Source organism: Schistocerca piceifrons, chromosome 5 (genome assembly GCF_021461385.2).
Source record: "Schistocerca piceifrons isolate TAMUIC-IGC-003096 chromosome 5, iqSchPice1.1, whole genome shotgun sequence".
NCBI lineage: Eukaryota > Metazoa > Arthropoda > Insecta > Orthoptera > Acrididae > Schistocerca > Schistocerca piceifrons.
Window position 1 is genome coordinate 43,343,894 of NC_060142.1, and position 15,985 is coordinate 43,359,878.

The following is a 15,985-nucleotide window of genomic DNA, read 5'->3' on the forward strand; positions in this document are numbered from 1 at the left end:
CGCGTTAAAGCTCACGCAGGCTGGCGTGAGGTCTGGAACAGGTAAAGTAATTATACTAGCAAGAAAAGTACGTAGCTTCTGGAATACTTAACTTTAATCCATAATTGGTAAACATCGGTCTGACGGTACATGCATCACAAGATAAATAGCAAATGATAATGGTGCCTTGCTAGGTCGTAGCAAATGACGTAGCTGAAGGCTATGCTAACTATCGTCTCGGAAAATGAGAGCGTAATTTGTCAGTGAACCATCGCTAGCAAAGTCGGCTGTACGACTGGGGCGAGTGCTAGGCCGTCTCTCTAGACCTGCCGTGTGGCGGCGCTCGGTCTGGAATCACTGATAGTGGCGACATGCGGGTACGACGTATACTAACGGACCGCGGCCGATTTAAAGACTACCACCTAGCAAGTGTGGTGTCTGGCGGTGACACCACAATTGGTAATTGCTAAATACGTATGGGAATTGAATGTATGTCTTAATCTCCTTCTTCCCCGTCTCTCTTCATCACCTCATCCCCCTCTCTCCGTCCGTAATCTGCCATTTCTCTTTTTCCATCATCTCCACCCCCTCTCTCTCCTCCTCCTCCCCTCTTTGTCCATCTCCTTCTAGCCCCTCTCTTTGTCCTTTTCGTCTCCCCCCCCCCCCACCGCTTCTCTCACCCTCTACCCATTCCCCTCTATCTGGTGTTGAGCCTTGGTTAATGTTATTGCAAATTCCGATTCGGTAATAGTATTCCAACCATAAGCTGATAAGCGATAACACAGTCTTTGCGTTTTCTATAAAACCGACGGTGGGTAAGAAAACAAAACAGCGCATATTTGTGTACAAAATTCTTGTTTAAAATATATATAATGAGAAAGAATATGTAGTCGATTTGGAAAACAATTTTTCTAATGGTCTAAATGCCCTACTATTGCAGTTCACGGAGGTGCGAAGCACAGCACTTTAACAGAAAACCTTTACATTGTTTTTAAGAAAAATATAAATCCTACGCCCAAATCAATATTTGTTAGTCTGTCCTGCAAAAATTTGATATAAATTTTTTGTCAGGAAAGGCAACGGCCTTGCCGCAGTGGATACACCGGTTCCCGTGAGATCACCGAAGTTAAGCACTGTGGGGCGTGACCGGCACTTGGATGGGTGACCATCCAGCCGCCATGCGCTGTTGCCGTTTTCCTGGGTGCACTCAGCCTCGTGATGCCAATTGAGGACCTACTCGACCGAACAGTAGCGGCTCCGGTCAAAGAAAACCATCATAACGACTGGGAGAGCGGTGTGCTGACCACACGCCCCTCTTATCCGCATCCTCAACTGAGGATGACACGGCGGTCGGACGGTCCCGATGGGCCACTTGTGGCCTGAAGACGGAGTGCTTTTTTTTTGTCAGGAACATTTTTGAGATTTTTTTTAACAACGTTCACCTATCGTACAGGGTGTTTCTATCGGTGACAGGACGATGAACAGAACGACGTTACATCAGCATTTACTTCATTTGCAGGCTATTAATTAGGTTTGGTTGGGTTGGTACATGTGGCAAGAGGAAAGGGTTTGGCAAGCACGAAGACAAGTGGTAACAATTCTCTCCGTGTGCGGATGGGCATTATCTTGCTGAAATGTGAGCCTAGGATCGCTTGACATGAACGGCACAAAACGGGAAGTAGGATGTCATCGACGTACCGCTGTGATGTAAGGGTTCTGCAGATGACATCCAATGGGGTCCTGTTATGAAAGGAATTGGGATCCCAGACTATCACCCCTTGTTGTCGGTCCAAGTGGCAGAAGACAGTCAGCTTGGTATCCTGCCACTGTTCGCAGCGTCTCCAGACACGCCTTTGGCCCAGAATCTGACTGGAGTAGAATTGTCATCAGTGATCAGTCCCGCTTCGAACTCAGCCCCGATGGCCAGCGAAGACGCGTTTAGAGACACCCCAGACGGTGGTGGAATACCAACTACACTGTTGCCCGCCGTGCGCCCAACAATCAGGAGTTACGGTAATGAGTGCCATTTCTTTTCAGGCAGTAAATTACAGGGTTCTTGCACATGTATAGCAATTATTGTGTATGATTCTTCTAAACTGCGTACTGAGCACTTCGAAAAGCGACGGGAAATATTGGGGCTTTGGCAGTCGCTGTACAAGATTGGGTTGTTTGGTTGTCAGGCTGTTCACGAGGAGAACAACGTTTCCTTGGCGCGGAGGCGGATCCGTCTCTGGCCAACGGTTTATAGGAGAGTGCTAACATTTGCAGAAGAGCGCCGAAGCAGAGTCCCCAATAGTTTCTGTGAGTGTTCCTCGGATCTGTAGGAAGGGACGGTCCGACGCCGTAGCGCACTGATCCCACCGCCAATACGGAACATAGAACTAGCACGGCTGCCGTACGCTACCTGGCATGCGTCGCTAATTCACACGATGGTATCCCAGTAGTCCAGCTGCACAACTTAATAACAGTCGTATATTACTATTTGTTCCGAGAAAGGTGAAAAACGTGCAATCTGTGGGTGGAGAACATGTCCTGCCTACGAACTGAGATCACCTTAAACTCTTATAGTTTGCCGGCTGGAACACACCGTTACATGCGGTTACAGTGTTACGAATCCTCCTGTCAAGGCTGCGTGGCTGCACAATAACGTCTCAAACCGACGAGAAGAGGAGCGTCTCGGTTCAGTGAAGGTTAAAGGTTCGGGGGGGGGGGGGGGGGGGGGTTGAAGAAAAATCGGGTGATTGAGGGTTATTTGAAGGTTCGAATACTGGCTACAGGAAACGTGTTACGCAAATAAGCAGTAAAAATAGCTTTCAAAACGAATGCTAATGATCTTTTATTATGCCAGTCTACGTTTTAGAATTGGCGTTAAGTTAATGCAAGAAATTCAGTAACATGATCGGACGTGAAGTTTTGTAACCAGCCACTGTTATACACTGGCGGAAAAAAAACTGCAACACCCAATGATACTTAATGCAGAGAAACGAAGTTTCGGGGATACATTTGTCTAGGTAACATATTTAAAGTATTAACGTTGCAAGATCACAGGTTAATGTAAGCGCGAGATAAATCAGCAAATGTAAAGTGCTGGTGTAAGCGCCAGAATATTGAATGCAAGCATGTGACGTGTATGCACTGTCTAGGTGTTGGATGTCACTCTGTGGCGTGGAGTTTTGTGCCTGTAGTACTTAACCGGTCAAAACAGGGACGGTTAATGCTGTTTCTGGATGACGCTGGAGTTCTCGTCCAATGATGTCCTATGAATGCTCGATTGGAGACAGTTCTGGTGGCCGAGTAGGCCACGACGACATGTCGACACTCCGTAGAGCATATTTTGTGTTACAAAAGCGGTATGTCTGCGAGCGTTATCCTGTTGGAAAACACACCCTGGAAAGTTGTTCGTGTTTGCAGCACGAAAGGTCGAATCACCACTCTGACGTACAATTTTACAATCAGGGTGCATGGGATAACCACAAGAGAGCATCTGATGTCATACGGAATAGCAACCCAAGCGAGGGTCCAGTGTGTGTAGCACGCAGACTGGTTGGTTGCAGGCCCTCATCTGGCCTCCTCCTAACGAACATGGTCATCGCTGGCACCGAGGCAGAAACAGCGTTCATCAGAAAACAGAACAGGCCTCCACCCTGCCCTCCAATGGGCTGTCGCTTGACACCAAAGAAATGGCGGTGGTTTGGGGTCATTGGAATGCAAGTAAGAGTGAGTCTGTTTCGGTGCTGCCCACGAAGTATTAGATTTGTAACAGTTCCGTTGCGCACTGTGGAACCAACAGCTGCTGCAATCGCTGCTGCAGATGCAGCGCGATGCGCCAGAGCCATATGGTGAACACGATGGTCTTCCCTTTCGGTAGTGCCACGTGACCGTCCGGACTCCGGTCTTGCGACCGTACATTCTCGAGACCACCGTTGACAGCAATCCTGTCAAATGTTTCTGCAATATCGCAGCAGGAACATCCAGCTTTTCGTAGCCCTACTACACGACGTCATTCAAACTCAGTGAGGTGCTGATAATGGTGTCTTTGTCGCCTTAAAGGCATTCTTGCCTAACATTAGCTCATAACGTCCAATCTCAAAGGTAACTAACCTTTACGGCGTGTGTTTAAAGCAAACCTAATTTGCATCCTCATAGTGGCGCTACTAACGCCTCTCATACGCGACTGGTGTGAAATATGAATAGACACAATCTTTCACACATAGGAACACGCCTACCAATTTTCGTTTATGTCGCACAACTCCTTGGTGTTGCGATTTTTTTCCGTCAGTGTATAAGGCATCACAGCCAAAATATCATTTTTAAAATTTTATTTATCTTTTTTTCTCTTTGAGGAGTTTAATAAATACTATTTTGTATGTCAACACGGCTTTCTGGATCAGTCTGATTTCTTTTTCATTTCTAGTAGATGTTTTACGTTACGGATCTATTATTTTAAAAAATGCAAGTTCTGTTACGTGACGAGTACCTTGCTTTGTACTGTAATAGTAAGTTCGTATAAAGACATCAACAAATCACGAATAAAACAAAATAACAATCAAAAATGGACTTAAAATATAGAAGCAAACAAATTTTAGAAACCAAGTAATTATGTCTTGAAACATGACAGCAGAGTTCATTAACATTTCTACTGCTCTGCCTATATATTTTATCGAAATTACTTTTTTTCCTATATTTGATGTCTTTCTCACAGGACATCATTAGAAGCGTAATGCTACTTCTCACATAAAGAGCACTGTGAAACAAAATTCCTTTGCCGCGATCTTGTTTTTGTTGACAGATCACACTCGGCATCATAGAACTGCGCATCTCCTACACGAATAATCAGTCAATATTTTTGTATAATATTGTAAAACTATCGTAAATACTGTAATAAACTTTGATTGCTACCCAGATTGGGTATGGGAAATATGCCACAGACGGTTGGAAAAATGCGTAATTTGTTGTGGGATATCGTGGAATATTCCCGCTTCAGCTTCTATAGTTTCATGAAGTTCCGGTAGGTGGTAGCGCTATACGTAGCCTTCAAAATGGCGTCTGTAACGGAGGTGCGTTCCAGGCAGACAGCTGTCACTGAGTTTCTTTAGGCGGAAAACCAGAGCATCGCAGATATTCATAGGAGCTTGCAGAATGTCTACGGAGACCTGGCAGTCGTTGGGCGAGGCATCTGTCATCATCGCAAGTTGGTCGCACAAACCTGTCTGGTCTCCGGCGTGTCGGCCGGTCACACACAACTGTGACTCCTGCAATGTTGGAACGTGCGGACACTCATTCGAGGGGATCAACGATCACTTTCAAAGATCTCGTTGCACAACTGGACGTCTCTGCTCATAATACTTACACACTTGTCCACTATTCAGAGTACTCAAAGATGTGTGCCCGTTGTGTTGCTCGCCGCGTAACAGAAGAACATAATGAGGAACGAAGGACCATCTGTGCGGAATTGCTTGTGGGTTACCAAGCTAATCGTGACAATTTTTTGTCGAACATCGTCACCGGTGATGAAACATTGGTTCATCACTTCGAACGGGAAACAAAACGGTAGTCTACGGTGTGGCGCTATACCAACTCTCCTCCGAAGAAAAAGTCCAAAGGCGTACCCCGACGACTGTCTTCTGGGACTCTGAAGAGGTTATTCTGTTTGATGTCCTCCCTCATGGTGCTACTAGCAACTCGAAAGTGTACGGCGCTACCCTCAGGAAATCGAAGAAACGACTTCAGCGATTCGTCGCCACAAAAAATGCAAATGAACTTCTCCTTTTCTATGACAGCGTAAGACTTCACACAAGTGTGCGCACCCGAGAGGAACTCACAAAACTTCATTGGACTGTTTTTTCTCATCCACCTTACAGTGCGGATGATGCATTTTCCGCCTTCCGTCTGCTTGGCGTAATGAAAGATGCACTCCGTGTGGAACAGTACGTGGATAATAGGGAGGTTATTGATGCAGCAAGACTGTGGCTCTTGAAACTTCCCCTCTGTATGTAAAGTACGACAGTGCTGTAAAAACTCTTACTTTATTTGATTTTCAAACAGCTGAGCAAAACTGAACGTACTCAGTTCTCTCTTTACTTATTCTGATCATCACTAAGCTGACACACAATATTTTAGCGCAACACAACCTGACTTTCAATAATCCCTACAAAAGAATGGCCCAAACTAACAATAACCTATACGTTTCATGAATCACTTAGCTCACAAATATCTTCGTTACTCGAACTACTGCAATACAGCGAGCGTCAATACTGCCAGCTAAATAAAAGATTCAAACTACTGAAGGCACTAACTACTGATAGGCATAGTTAGCGAATGAAAGATTTTGATGAAGAACAAACAATGTATTTACCTTAATAGTTCATGACATCCAGTCTTACAAATTTCCTTTTTCTGACGGACACACGTCCAGATCGTCCGCTCATAGTAACCCTTCAAAACTCTAGAGTAGGAAATAATGTGGTGTATTGGAGTCCCGAATAAAACCAACCTGCTTTCAGATAAAAATATGTTGAATTGCTTATTGTACGCCCCTCGTACTTCGTTCTCGCAGATGATTTGTTATCTGGGAACACTCACTGAAGTGTGTTTTGCGTCCGTTTCAAGGAGCCAAAAGAAGTTAAACGGTAGCTGGCGTATTCTTTTCCACGTTAATGGATTGTCGTCAGGCCTTGGGTCCTAATCACTGGTGCAGAAAATCGTAAACAATACCCGCAGTGAAACAGATTTCGAAAGACACCGGCGCAACGAATGAATGGCGCCTTCCGCTTCGCGCCACAAAGTCTCGCTGAGCAAAACCTCCTCTGGGCAAATTTCACATTCTTTATTGTCCAGTCGTGTTTTAAACCGTACATGCATCTACACCTACATCTACGCTCCACAAACTACCAGACTGTGTGTCGCGGAGGGTAATTCTGGTACCACTGTTACATCCACCCTTTCCGGTTACATTCGCGAATGGCAAGAAGGGAAGATTGACTCGGTAAACCTGCGAATCTTATTTTCTCGTCGTTTTCACTGCACGAGACGAATTTGCGAGGAACTAATATGTTTCTCGACACTTCCTGGAGCGTAAGCTCTCGAAATTTCATCAGCAAACCTCTCGGTGACGGACAACTCCTCTGTTGTTACTTCTGCCATTGGAGTTTGTAGAACATCATCCTCGCCGCGTAAATGGTCCCGTGATGAATCGCACTCGTTGAATCTTCTATTAACCCTACTTGGCAAGAGTCGCAGACTGATGGACGACAGTCAAGAATCAGTCGAACGAGAGTTTTCAGTCGGGCATCCACTTTTCCTACCGTCTGTTTTATGTGGTCATTCCGCGTTAGATCGCTCAGGATGGTTAATCGCAAGTATTCTACAATAATTACGGCTTCATTGCTTTGCCGCCAGTAGCGTACTTGAACAGCAGAGAATCTCTTCGCCTATTTATGCGGAAATGTTATATTTATTTAGTATTAGACTAAAGCACAGCAATACGTTTTGTTTTTCTTGCCGTTATTTCGCATGATCAAAAGCTTAAGCCGAGTATTGGCTTTGCATGAATTCTAGAGAACCTAACTGACTGGAAACTTTGGACACTGCTGATACTTCCGCATGCGAGATAATGTCAACGGGATTAAACTCACTGAAATGAAATTAATGGAATCCACGGGGATGATACCAGTCAAACCCGCTCAAAAGCTCTGAACCTGCGGTGTAATGAATATATCGTGGCAAATGAACACTTGTGCCGACCTGGCACAAAAGGCACGTCTCCAGAAGTGAACTAAACTCTCAACCGCACTCCAGTTTCCCTCGTATTACTTCCGATTACTACAACCAGAGGTTCTCCCCATAGGGTACGTGTGAAACACTGCTGACGGCTTGGGGAAGGGGGGGATACGTGAAAAGGGAGGCTGCGTTGTACCACAGATCCATGGAAACACTGAAATGAAACAAATCAGTTTATACGACGGGGACGTCAGTGAGACTGAACAATTGAGTCTCTTCTCGAAGTGTACTAGTATGTACGAGGGCGACTGCTCGCACCAAGCAGGGTATCTCGGCTCGAAACTAAGTTGGTGCATAAGTTCATAGCGTTTTTGTTTTGCATGTTAGTATTCCTGTTGCTATGGGTTTATTTATCGATTGTCATTTTTTATTTTTAGTTCACTGTTGCTATTCGAGTTTACATGCTGCCATTTTGTCGCTTAGAGGCAGTGAATGGAGCTGTGGACGCTAGAGAATGGAGTGCCCAGTGGAGAAATCGGAGCGTTTGCGCCGTGACCTTCTGTTTGAATTCAGTAGAGGGGTGACAGCAGCGGAGAGTCGCAAAAACATTTGTGTAGTGTTTGGAGATAATGCCACAGCTCAGACAAGAAAATGGTTCTCTCCTTTTCAGAAGGGTCGTTTTGACAGTAGTGGTTCTCCACATACAGGAAGACGTTCGAGGTTTGATTAAGATCGTTTAAATGCATTAATCCACAGCAGAGTAATCGAGAACAGACAAATGTGATGAACCGTGATCATTCCACCATCGTGCGACACTTGCACGCAATGGAAAAGTAAGCGAATGGCCATATGTGCATCCATCAGCTGGCTCGTGAACAAAACCGACCATACCTGTCCTGTATCGTTACTGGTGACGAGGAGTGGTGTCTTTGTGCTAACGTAAGGAAAAGAAAGGAATGGATGAGCCCAAACAAAGCAGCAACTCCCCGTACACAGACCTGAGCGTATTCATAACAGGCAACGTGATGCACCTGGTGGAACGGCAAGGTGTGATGTTCTACGAATTGTTTCCTCGAGTTTTAATCATCACTGCTGACATTTATTGTCAACAGTCCAAGTACAACGGCCAGGAAGGCTTGAAGTGGTGTTACTCCACAATGACGCCTGCCCGCATTCTGTTAGACTGACAAAAAACACTACACAGGAGTTGGATTGCAAAGTCATGCCGTTGCCAAGTTCTTAACCTGACCTTGCACCCTCAGATTTTCACTTTTTCCGCTGTCTAGCTAACAGCCTTCAAGCAACTTCCTTTGCGGATGAAAATGCGCACCGCACATGGATCGACGAGTTCTTCGCCTCAAAAAGCCCGTGATTTCTACAGTAGCGGAATCGAAAAGTTTCCCCAGCGTAGGCAGACTTTTGTAAGTAGTGAGGAAGAATATACGAGGGGCATTCAAGTCCTAAGGCCTCCGATTTTTTTTCTAATTAACTACTCACCCGACATGGATGAAACTGGCGTTACTTCTCGACATAATCGCCCTGCAGACGTACACATTTTTCACAACGCTGACGCCATGATTCCATGGCAGCGGCGAAGGCTTCTTTAGGAGTCTGTTTTGACCACTGGAAAATCGCTGAGGCAATAGCAGCACGGCTGGTGAATGTGCGGCCACGGAGAGTGTCTTTCATTGTTGGAAAAGGCCAAAAGTCACTAGGACCCAGGTCAGGTGAGTAGGGAGCATGAGGAATCACTTCAAAGTTGTTATCACAAAGAAACTGTTGCGTAACGTTAGCTCGATGTGCGGGTGCGTTGTCTTGGTGAAACAGCACACGCGCAGCCCTTCCCGGACGTTTTTGTTGCAGTGCAGGAAGGAATTTGTTCTTCAAAACATTTTCGTAGGATGCCCTTTGGAACGCAATGGGTAAGGATTACGCCCTCGCTGTCCCAGAACATGGACACCATCATTTTTTCAGCACTGGCGGTTACCCAAAATTTTTTTGGTGGCAGTGAATCTGTGTGCTTCCATTGAGCTGACTGGCGCTTTGTTTCTGGATTGAAAAATGGCATCCACGTCTCATCCATTGTCACAACCGACGAAAAGAAAGTCCCATTCATGCTGTCGTTGCGCGTCAACATTGCTTGGCAACATGCCACACGGGCAGCCGTGTGGTCGTCCGTCAGCATTCGTGGCACCCACCTGGATGACACTTTTCGCATTTTCAGGTCGTCATGCAGGATTGCGTGCACAGAACCCACAGAAATGCCAACTCTGGAGGCGATCTGTTCAACAGTCATTCGGCGATCCTCCAAAACAATTCTCTCCACTTTCTCGACGTGTCGTCAGATCGGCTTGTGCGAGGTTGTTTCGGTTTCGGTTTGTTGTCACACGATGTTCTGCCTTCATTAAACTGTCGCACCCATGAACGCACTTTTGACACATCCATAACTCCATCACCACGTCTCATTCAACTGTCGATGAATTTCAATTGGTTTCACACCAGGCAAATTCAGACAATGAATGATTGCACGCTGTTCAAGTAAGGAAAACGTCGCCATTTTAAGTATTTAAAACAGTTCTCATTCTCGCCGCTGGCGGTAAAATTCCATCTGCCGTATGGTGCTGCCATCTCTGGGACGTATTGACAATGAACGCGGCCTCATTTTAAAACAATGCGCATGTTTCTCTCTCTTCCCAGTCCGGAGAAAAAAATTCGGAGGCCTTAGAACTTGAATGCACCTCGTATTATTGATGACTTAAGTCTCTGTTATATTTATCTGTTGTGTTTATTAGACTTAGGGAAAAACGGTGCGAACGTATGTATACACCAACCTACTAAATATAGCACAATTTTTTGTTTTATACGACGCATTTATAAATTATAATCTGTTCGCTTCGAAGGTAAGAAGTCATCAGCACATATGTAACCAGTCGTTTGATGAACAAGAGAGATGTCCCTTAGATTTTTCACCAAACATAAAAAATATGAAATACTGCCGACTAAATCGTAGGTATTTACTGGAAAGTATATGCAGCAATTCGTTAAACGTTTGTCTGATAACATTATCTAACACATAGCCAGAACGAATATTTTCGTATTTGTGGTCTTCACTCAAAAGACTAGTTTTTTACAGTTCGCCACGTTAATCTATCCTGTGAAAGCGCCTTCTTCTCTGCGTAACTACAGCAACATATATCCATTTGAAACTGCTTATTGTGGTCAAGCCCTAGTTTCTCTGTATACGTTTTATCCCTCAGATGTACCGCAATTGACAAATTTATGATTCTTTGATGTCTCAGGGTGCCTCTTATTAACCGATCCCTATTTTTGCTCACATTGTCATAAATTTCCATCCTCTCCAATTCCATTCCGTACCTTCTCATTAATTATCCGATCTACTCACCTCATTTTCAGCATTGTTCTCTAGCACCACATTTCAAAAGCCTTTATTCTCTTCTTGTATGTACTGTCTATCGCTCATGTATCATTTCCGTGCAAGGCTGCAATGAAGACAAATACCTGGAGAACACAGTTCCTAACATTTAAATTTATATCAGATGTCAACAAAGGCCTCTTTTTCAGAAACGCTTTTCTTGCTGTTGACTGCCTGCATTTTACAAGGTGACAATTATTGAACTACATGAAATAAATCGTCATAACTTCTGAACAGTTGGCGTTAGGACGTTCAAACTGCACGATTGTCCGTGGGGCATGATGGGAATTAGTATGCGCATTTCTTAGCGACGAAGCCCACCTTCATTTGGATGGGTACGTCAACAAGCAAACTTGGCGCATTTAGAGGACTAAGAATCCGCATTTCGCGATCGAAAAGTCTCTTCACCCTCAACGGGTGACTGTGTGATGCGCGATGTCCAGTCACGGAATAATCGGTGCGGTATTCCTTGACGACACGGTGACTACCGAACGGTACGTGAAGGTTTTGGAAAGTGATTTCATACCAATTACCCAAAGTGGCCCTGATTTCGACAAGATATGGTTCATGCAAGGCGGAGTTCGACCCCATCGAAGCAGGTGATTGTTTAACGTCCTGGAGGAACACTTTCGGGATAGCATTCTGGCTCTGGAGAACCCAGAGGCCACTGGCATGGGTCTCAACTGGCCGACATATCCTCCGGATCTGAACACATGCGACTCCTTTTTGTGGGGCTATTTTAAAGACAAGGTGTACACCAGTAACCCCAAAACCAATGTGAGCTGAAGACGCCATTCAGCAGGTCATCTACAATATCGATGTTCCGACACTTCAGCGGGTCATGCAGAATTTCGCTGTTCGTCTGCGCCACTTGATGGCAGGCATATCGAACATATCAAACTAAATCCGAGTATATGTAGTGACGTTTACATGTTGAATAAAGTGTGTGCACGCCGTAGTTTGTAAATAATTCACGTTTTTTCCATATAGTTCAATAATTGCCATCCTGTATATATCCTCTTGTCAAGAAGCATGGAACTTCATTCCAATTTCCATACATTCTCTACTTCGACTACCGTCAGTTACTTTGTTTCCCTAATGACAAAGCTCGTCCATCATTGTAATATCTCATTTCCGAGTCTGACTTCTTCAGAATCGTCTTACTTAATTTAACTACACTCCGTTACTTTTACTTTCATTAACGTTCATTGTATGACCTCTTTCCAGAACGTTAACAATTCCATTCAATTCATCCTCAACTCCTTTTTTGTCTCTGTCATTGCCAAACTTTGTTTTTATCTCTAGTCCCTGAACTTTAATTCCCTCCCTAAATTTATCTTCGGTTACCTTCACTGGGCGCTCAATGCTCGTACTGAATAACATGGAGGGACGGTCCTGTACCTTCACTGTACACACCTTCAAACTTGTGTAGCCCATAGCGACGAGCTGTGACTGGAAAGTGTAGTTTTTCACATATTGCACAGCACTCAGTCGTGAATTAAGGATCTGGTGCCTTTGAGTCCTCATCTGCTGTACTATACAAGATAGCTGAGAGTGCTTCCTGGTATAAACATCTCGTTGATATTGGTGGTGGCTGTTTCACATGGCCCGAGAAACGAGCAATGCGGTAATCAAAACCCTTGAGGTGGAAGAGGCCCTGCTGGTAGCTATTGAGCGCATTGGGTGCAACCCGCTGCACGTGGTGGCACATGTCGGCACGAGTGACGCCTGCCACTTGGGTTCTTAGGGTATCCTCGGCTCCTTTCGGCGGATGGTTGATTTGGTGAAGGCTACTGGCCCCGCAAGCGGGGTGCTGGCTAAGCCGTCTCTTTGGAACGTCGTTCCCAGGGTTGATCGTGGTCCTCTGGTTTGGAGCAGAGTAGAATGTCTAAACCAGAGGCTCAGACGACTCTGCGGCTGTATCCGAAGCGAATTTCTCGACCTCCACTGTCGGGCACAGAATGGCAGGATTCCCCTTAATAGATCAGGCATGCACTACACGCAGGAAGCGGCTGCTAGGTTAGCGGAGTACATGTGGCGTGCACATGGGGCTTTTTTAGGTGGATCAAGACGATTGGGATCAAAGACGATTTGCCTGATGACTTAGCCACATTATCCTCAGGGAACATCCGTCGTCGAAGGTCACACATAGAAAAGGTTAATATGATTTTAGTAAACTGCACGAGCATCCAAGGAAAGGTTCCAGAACTAGTTCAAAAATGGTTCAAATGGCTCTGAGCAGTATGGGACTTGACATCTGAGGTCATCAGTCCCCTAGAACTTAGAACTACTTAAACCTAACTAACCTAAGGACATCACCCACATCCATGCCCGAGGCAGGATTCGTACCTGCGATCGTAGTGGTGGCGCGGTTCCATACTGAAGCGCCTAGAACCGCTCGGCCACAACGGCCGGCTCCAGAATTAGTATCGCTTACTGAAGGTTGTAAAGCACAGATAGTATTAGAGGCAGGGCAGTTGAAATCGGAAGTTAATGACAACGAAATCCTAAGTTCAAATTGGAATATTTATCGTAAGGATAGGTTAGTCGACAGTGGTGGCGGCGTGTTTATTGCTGTAAAGAATTCGATAAAATCTAGTGAGGTTATCACGGATTCCGATGCCACACTGAGACACAGAGGCTTTCCGACATTCATCCTTCCCACACGCTGTTCGCGAGTGAAGCAGGGCTTGGGGGCTCAGATAGTGGTACAGAAAGTACCCTCCGCCACACGCCATTAGGTGGCTTGCGGAATATGATGTAGATGTAGATGTATTTGGGACGAGTTGAATTTTCCTAGATCATCAAACTAACTGAAGATGGCTGGTCAAATAGGCACCATCCGCTTCTCCCCACCAGCCTTTTCCAAAAGGGCAGCCCTGCCGCTCTAGTGAATGCGATGTCGCCAAGATATTTAACCCTTCTCTTTATTGTCTGCTTTTGACACCTACACTGCTTTCACTAACTGAAAGCCGCCAGGACGATTTCTCGCATGCCTTGCAGCCAACTTCTGATAGTCCAGTATTTTATTCGTAATAACTCGCTCAAGTTGTTGCTTGTCGTTTATCGTCGTGACCATTAACGATGTAAAGTATTTATAACCCAGGGAGGATATTGAGTTCACAACTCTCGCCGCATTATTGGAATAGTAAATCAAAAGAGTGACTCTATCTCCGCATGTCCTAAGTAGTTAACGAGATGTAAAGTGACTTTTTTTCGTTCTCGAAGCGTCACAAAGACAGTTTCCCCGCTAACTGTGTTTGCTTTGCTCGAGTAAAATACGGGTGGAACACTCGGACAAGCCGGACCGGTTTCATTGCATTCCTGGACTCGAGCCTTCTCCTACAACCGGTTCGCCGCATACGACGTCGCTAATATGAAAGACAGAGGGCGCAGCAGCGGTGGAATAAATTGTGAAAGCCCTCGGTGTGTGTGGAGATGCTAATGAAATGGGAGAATGCCGGAACCGCCGGCCTCTTCACAGGTGCCGACAATCGCCCCAGGTGCCCCACGAGTCTTGTAGCGCGCTGCCCCGCATCACAGCAGACTCGCGCTCGCATATAAACGGCCGGCCAGGAGGAACGCCCACTGCGGCTGGAACAAAGTCGCACGCCCGCACTCGTCCCCGGTTCATCAGCTCCGCGAAGAAGGTGTTTCGGTCTCAGAGTAATTTGCTCGAGGCTGCGATTTACTTAGTCCTCACAACGATTAATATCTGTTGCGGCTTACTGGCTACGTTACCAAGTGTCAGTGTGCAGTTCCCAACTGAATCTCTCCCACACACGGAAATTTGTGGTACGTTCCTGTGGGACCAAACGGCTGAGATCATCGGTCCCTAGGCTTACGCACTACTTAATCTAGCTTAAACTAACTTTCGCCAAGGACGACACACACACACACACACACACACACACACACACATGCTGGAGGGAGGACTCGAACCTCCGACGGGGGTAGCCGCCCGAACCGTAGCAAGGCGGCTGAGACCACACACACGGAAAGAAGCAAATTATGCAGCCATTAATGATACAGTCAAAACACTTTTAAAAACAAATTGAAGTCAGTCGTCTGTGCTAACTTCTTCTGCTCCGTAGACGGAATTCTGAAGTCACCCAATTACGATATTTAAATGCAGATTATTGTAAAAGCCAGGTATCAAAATCGTCAGCACCTATTTCATAGAGAAATGGTGGTATGTGTATGAATCGGTTGACACTTCACACGACATAGCGAGATATTAGAAATTTGTGCATGCATTTTTACTGTTACACTCATCATCATCATCATCGTCATCAGTGATTTGCCAAAAGGCAGGTTTTCACATGGCAGTTCTCCAGGCTGTCCGGTCTTCTGCCATCCTCTTCAGGTCTGCACAATTTCCTCTTCCCTTTATGTCCTCTATCATCTTGTATCTCCTCCTCCATCTCAGTCTTCTCCCACAAACCAATCCTTCCAAAGCATCTGCTAACATGCACTCCCTTCTCAATGAATGTCCCAACCAGTTCTTTTTCCTTTCTCTTCCAGCCTTCAGCAGACATCTTCTCTCACCAACCGTTTCCAATACTCTTTCATTACTCACTCTGTGAGCGTGTGGGTGCTATTCTGTCATTCTGCGCAACGGATTAATCTGAGATGTACCCTTTACCCTGTGGCTCCCACAAGATGCAGTTTCCACCCCCACACTACTACAGAAGTCAGACAGACGCTCCTAACGTTCTAAAGAGAAATGCCTGAAAAACTTTCAGCAATAAATATCTTCTGCAGTCGACCGCTGTAAGGAAATGACACAAAAATTCACAAAATTTCTTATGTAACTAGTGGGATACTTGGGTACTGGAGTAGTGCTAGTTAGTG

The 15,985-nt window shown here is 45.5% G+C and overlaps 1 protein-coding gene and 1 pseudogene across 1 annotated transcript in view; both read left to right on the forward strand.

Annotated features, from left to right (window-relative positions):
- LOC124798171 (hillarin) overlaps positions 1-15,985 on the forward strand; it is a 544,164-nt gene that overhangs the window by 386,207 nt on the left and 141,972 nt on the right. The gene's annotated exons all lie outside the window — the stretch shown is intronic.
- Positions 1,055-1,171, forward strand: LOC124799880 (annotated as a pseudogene).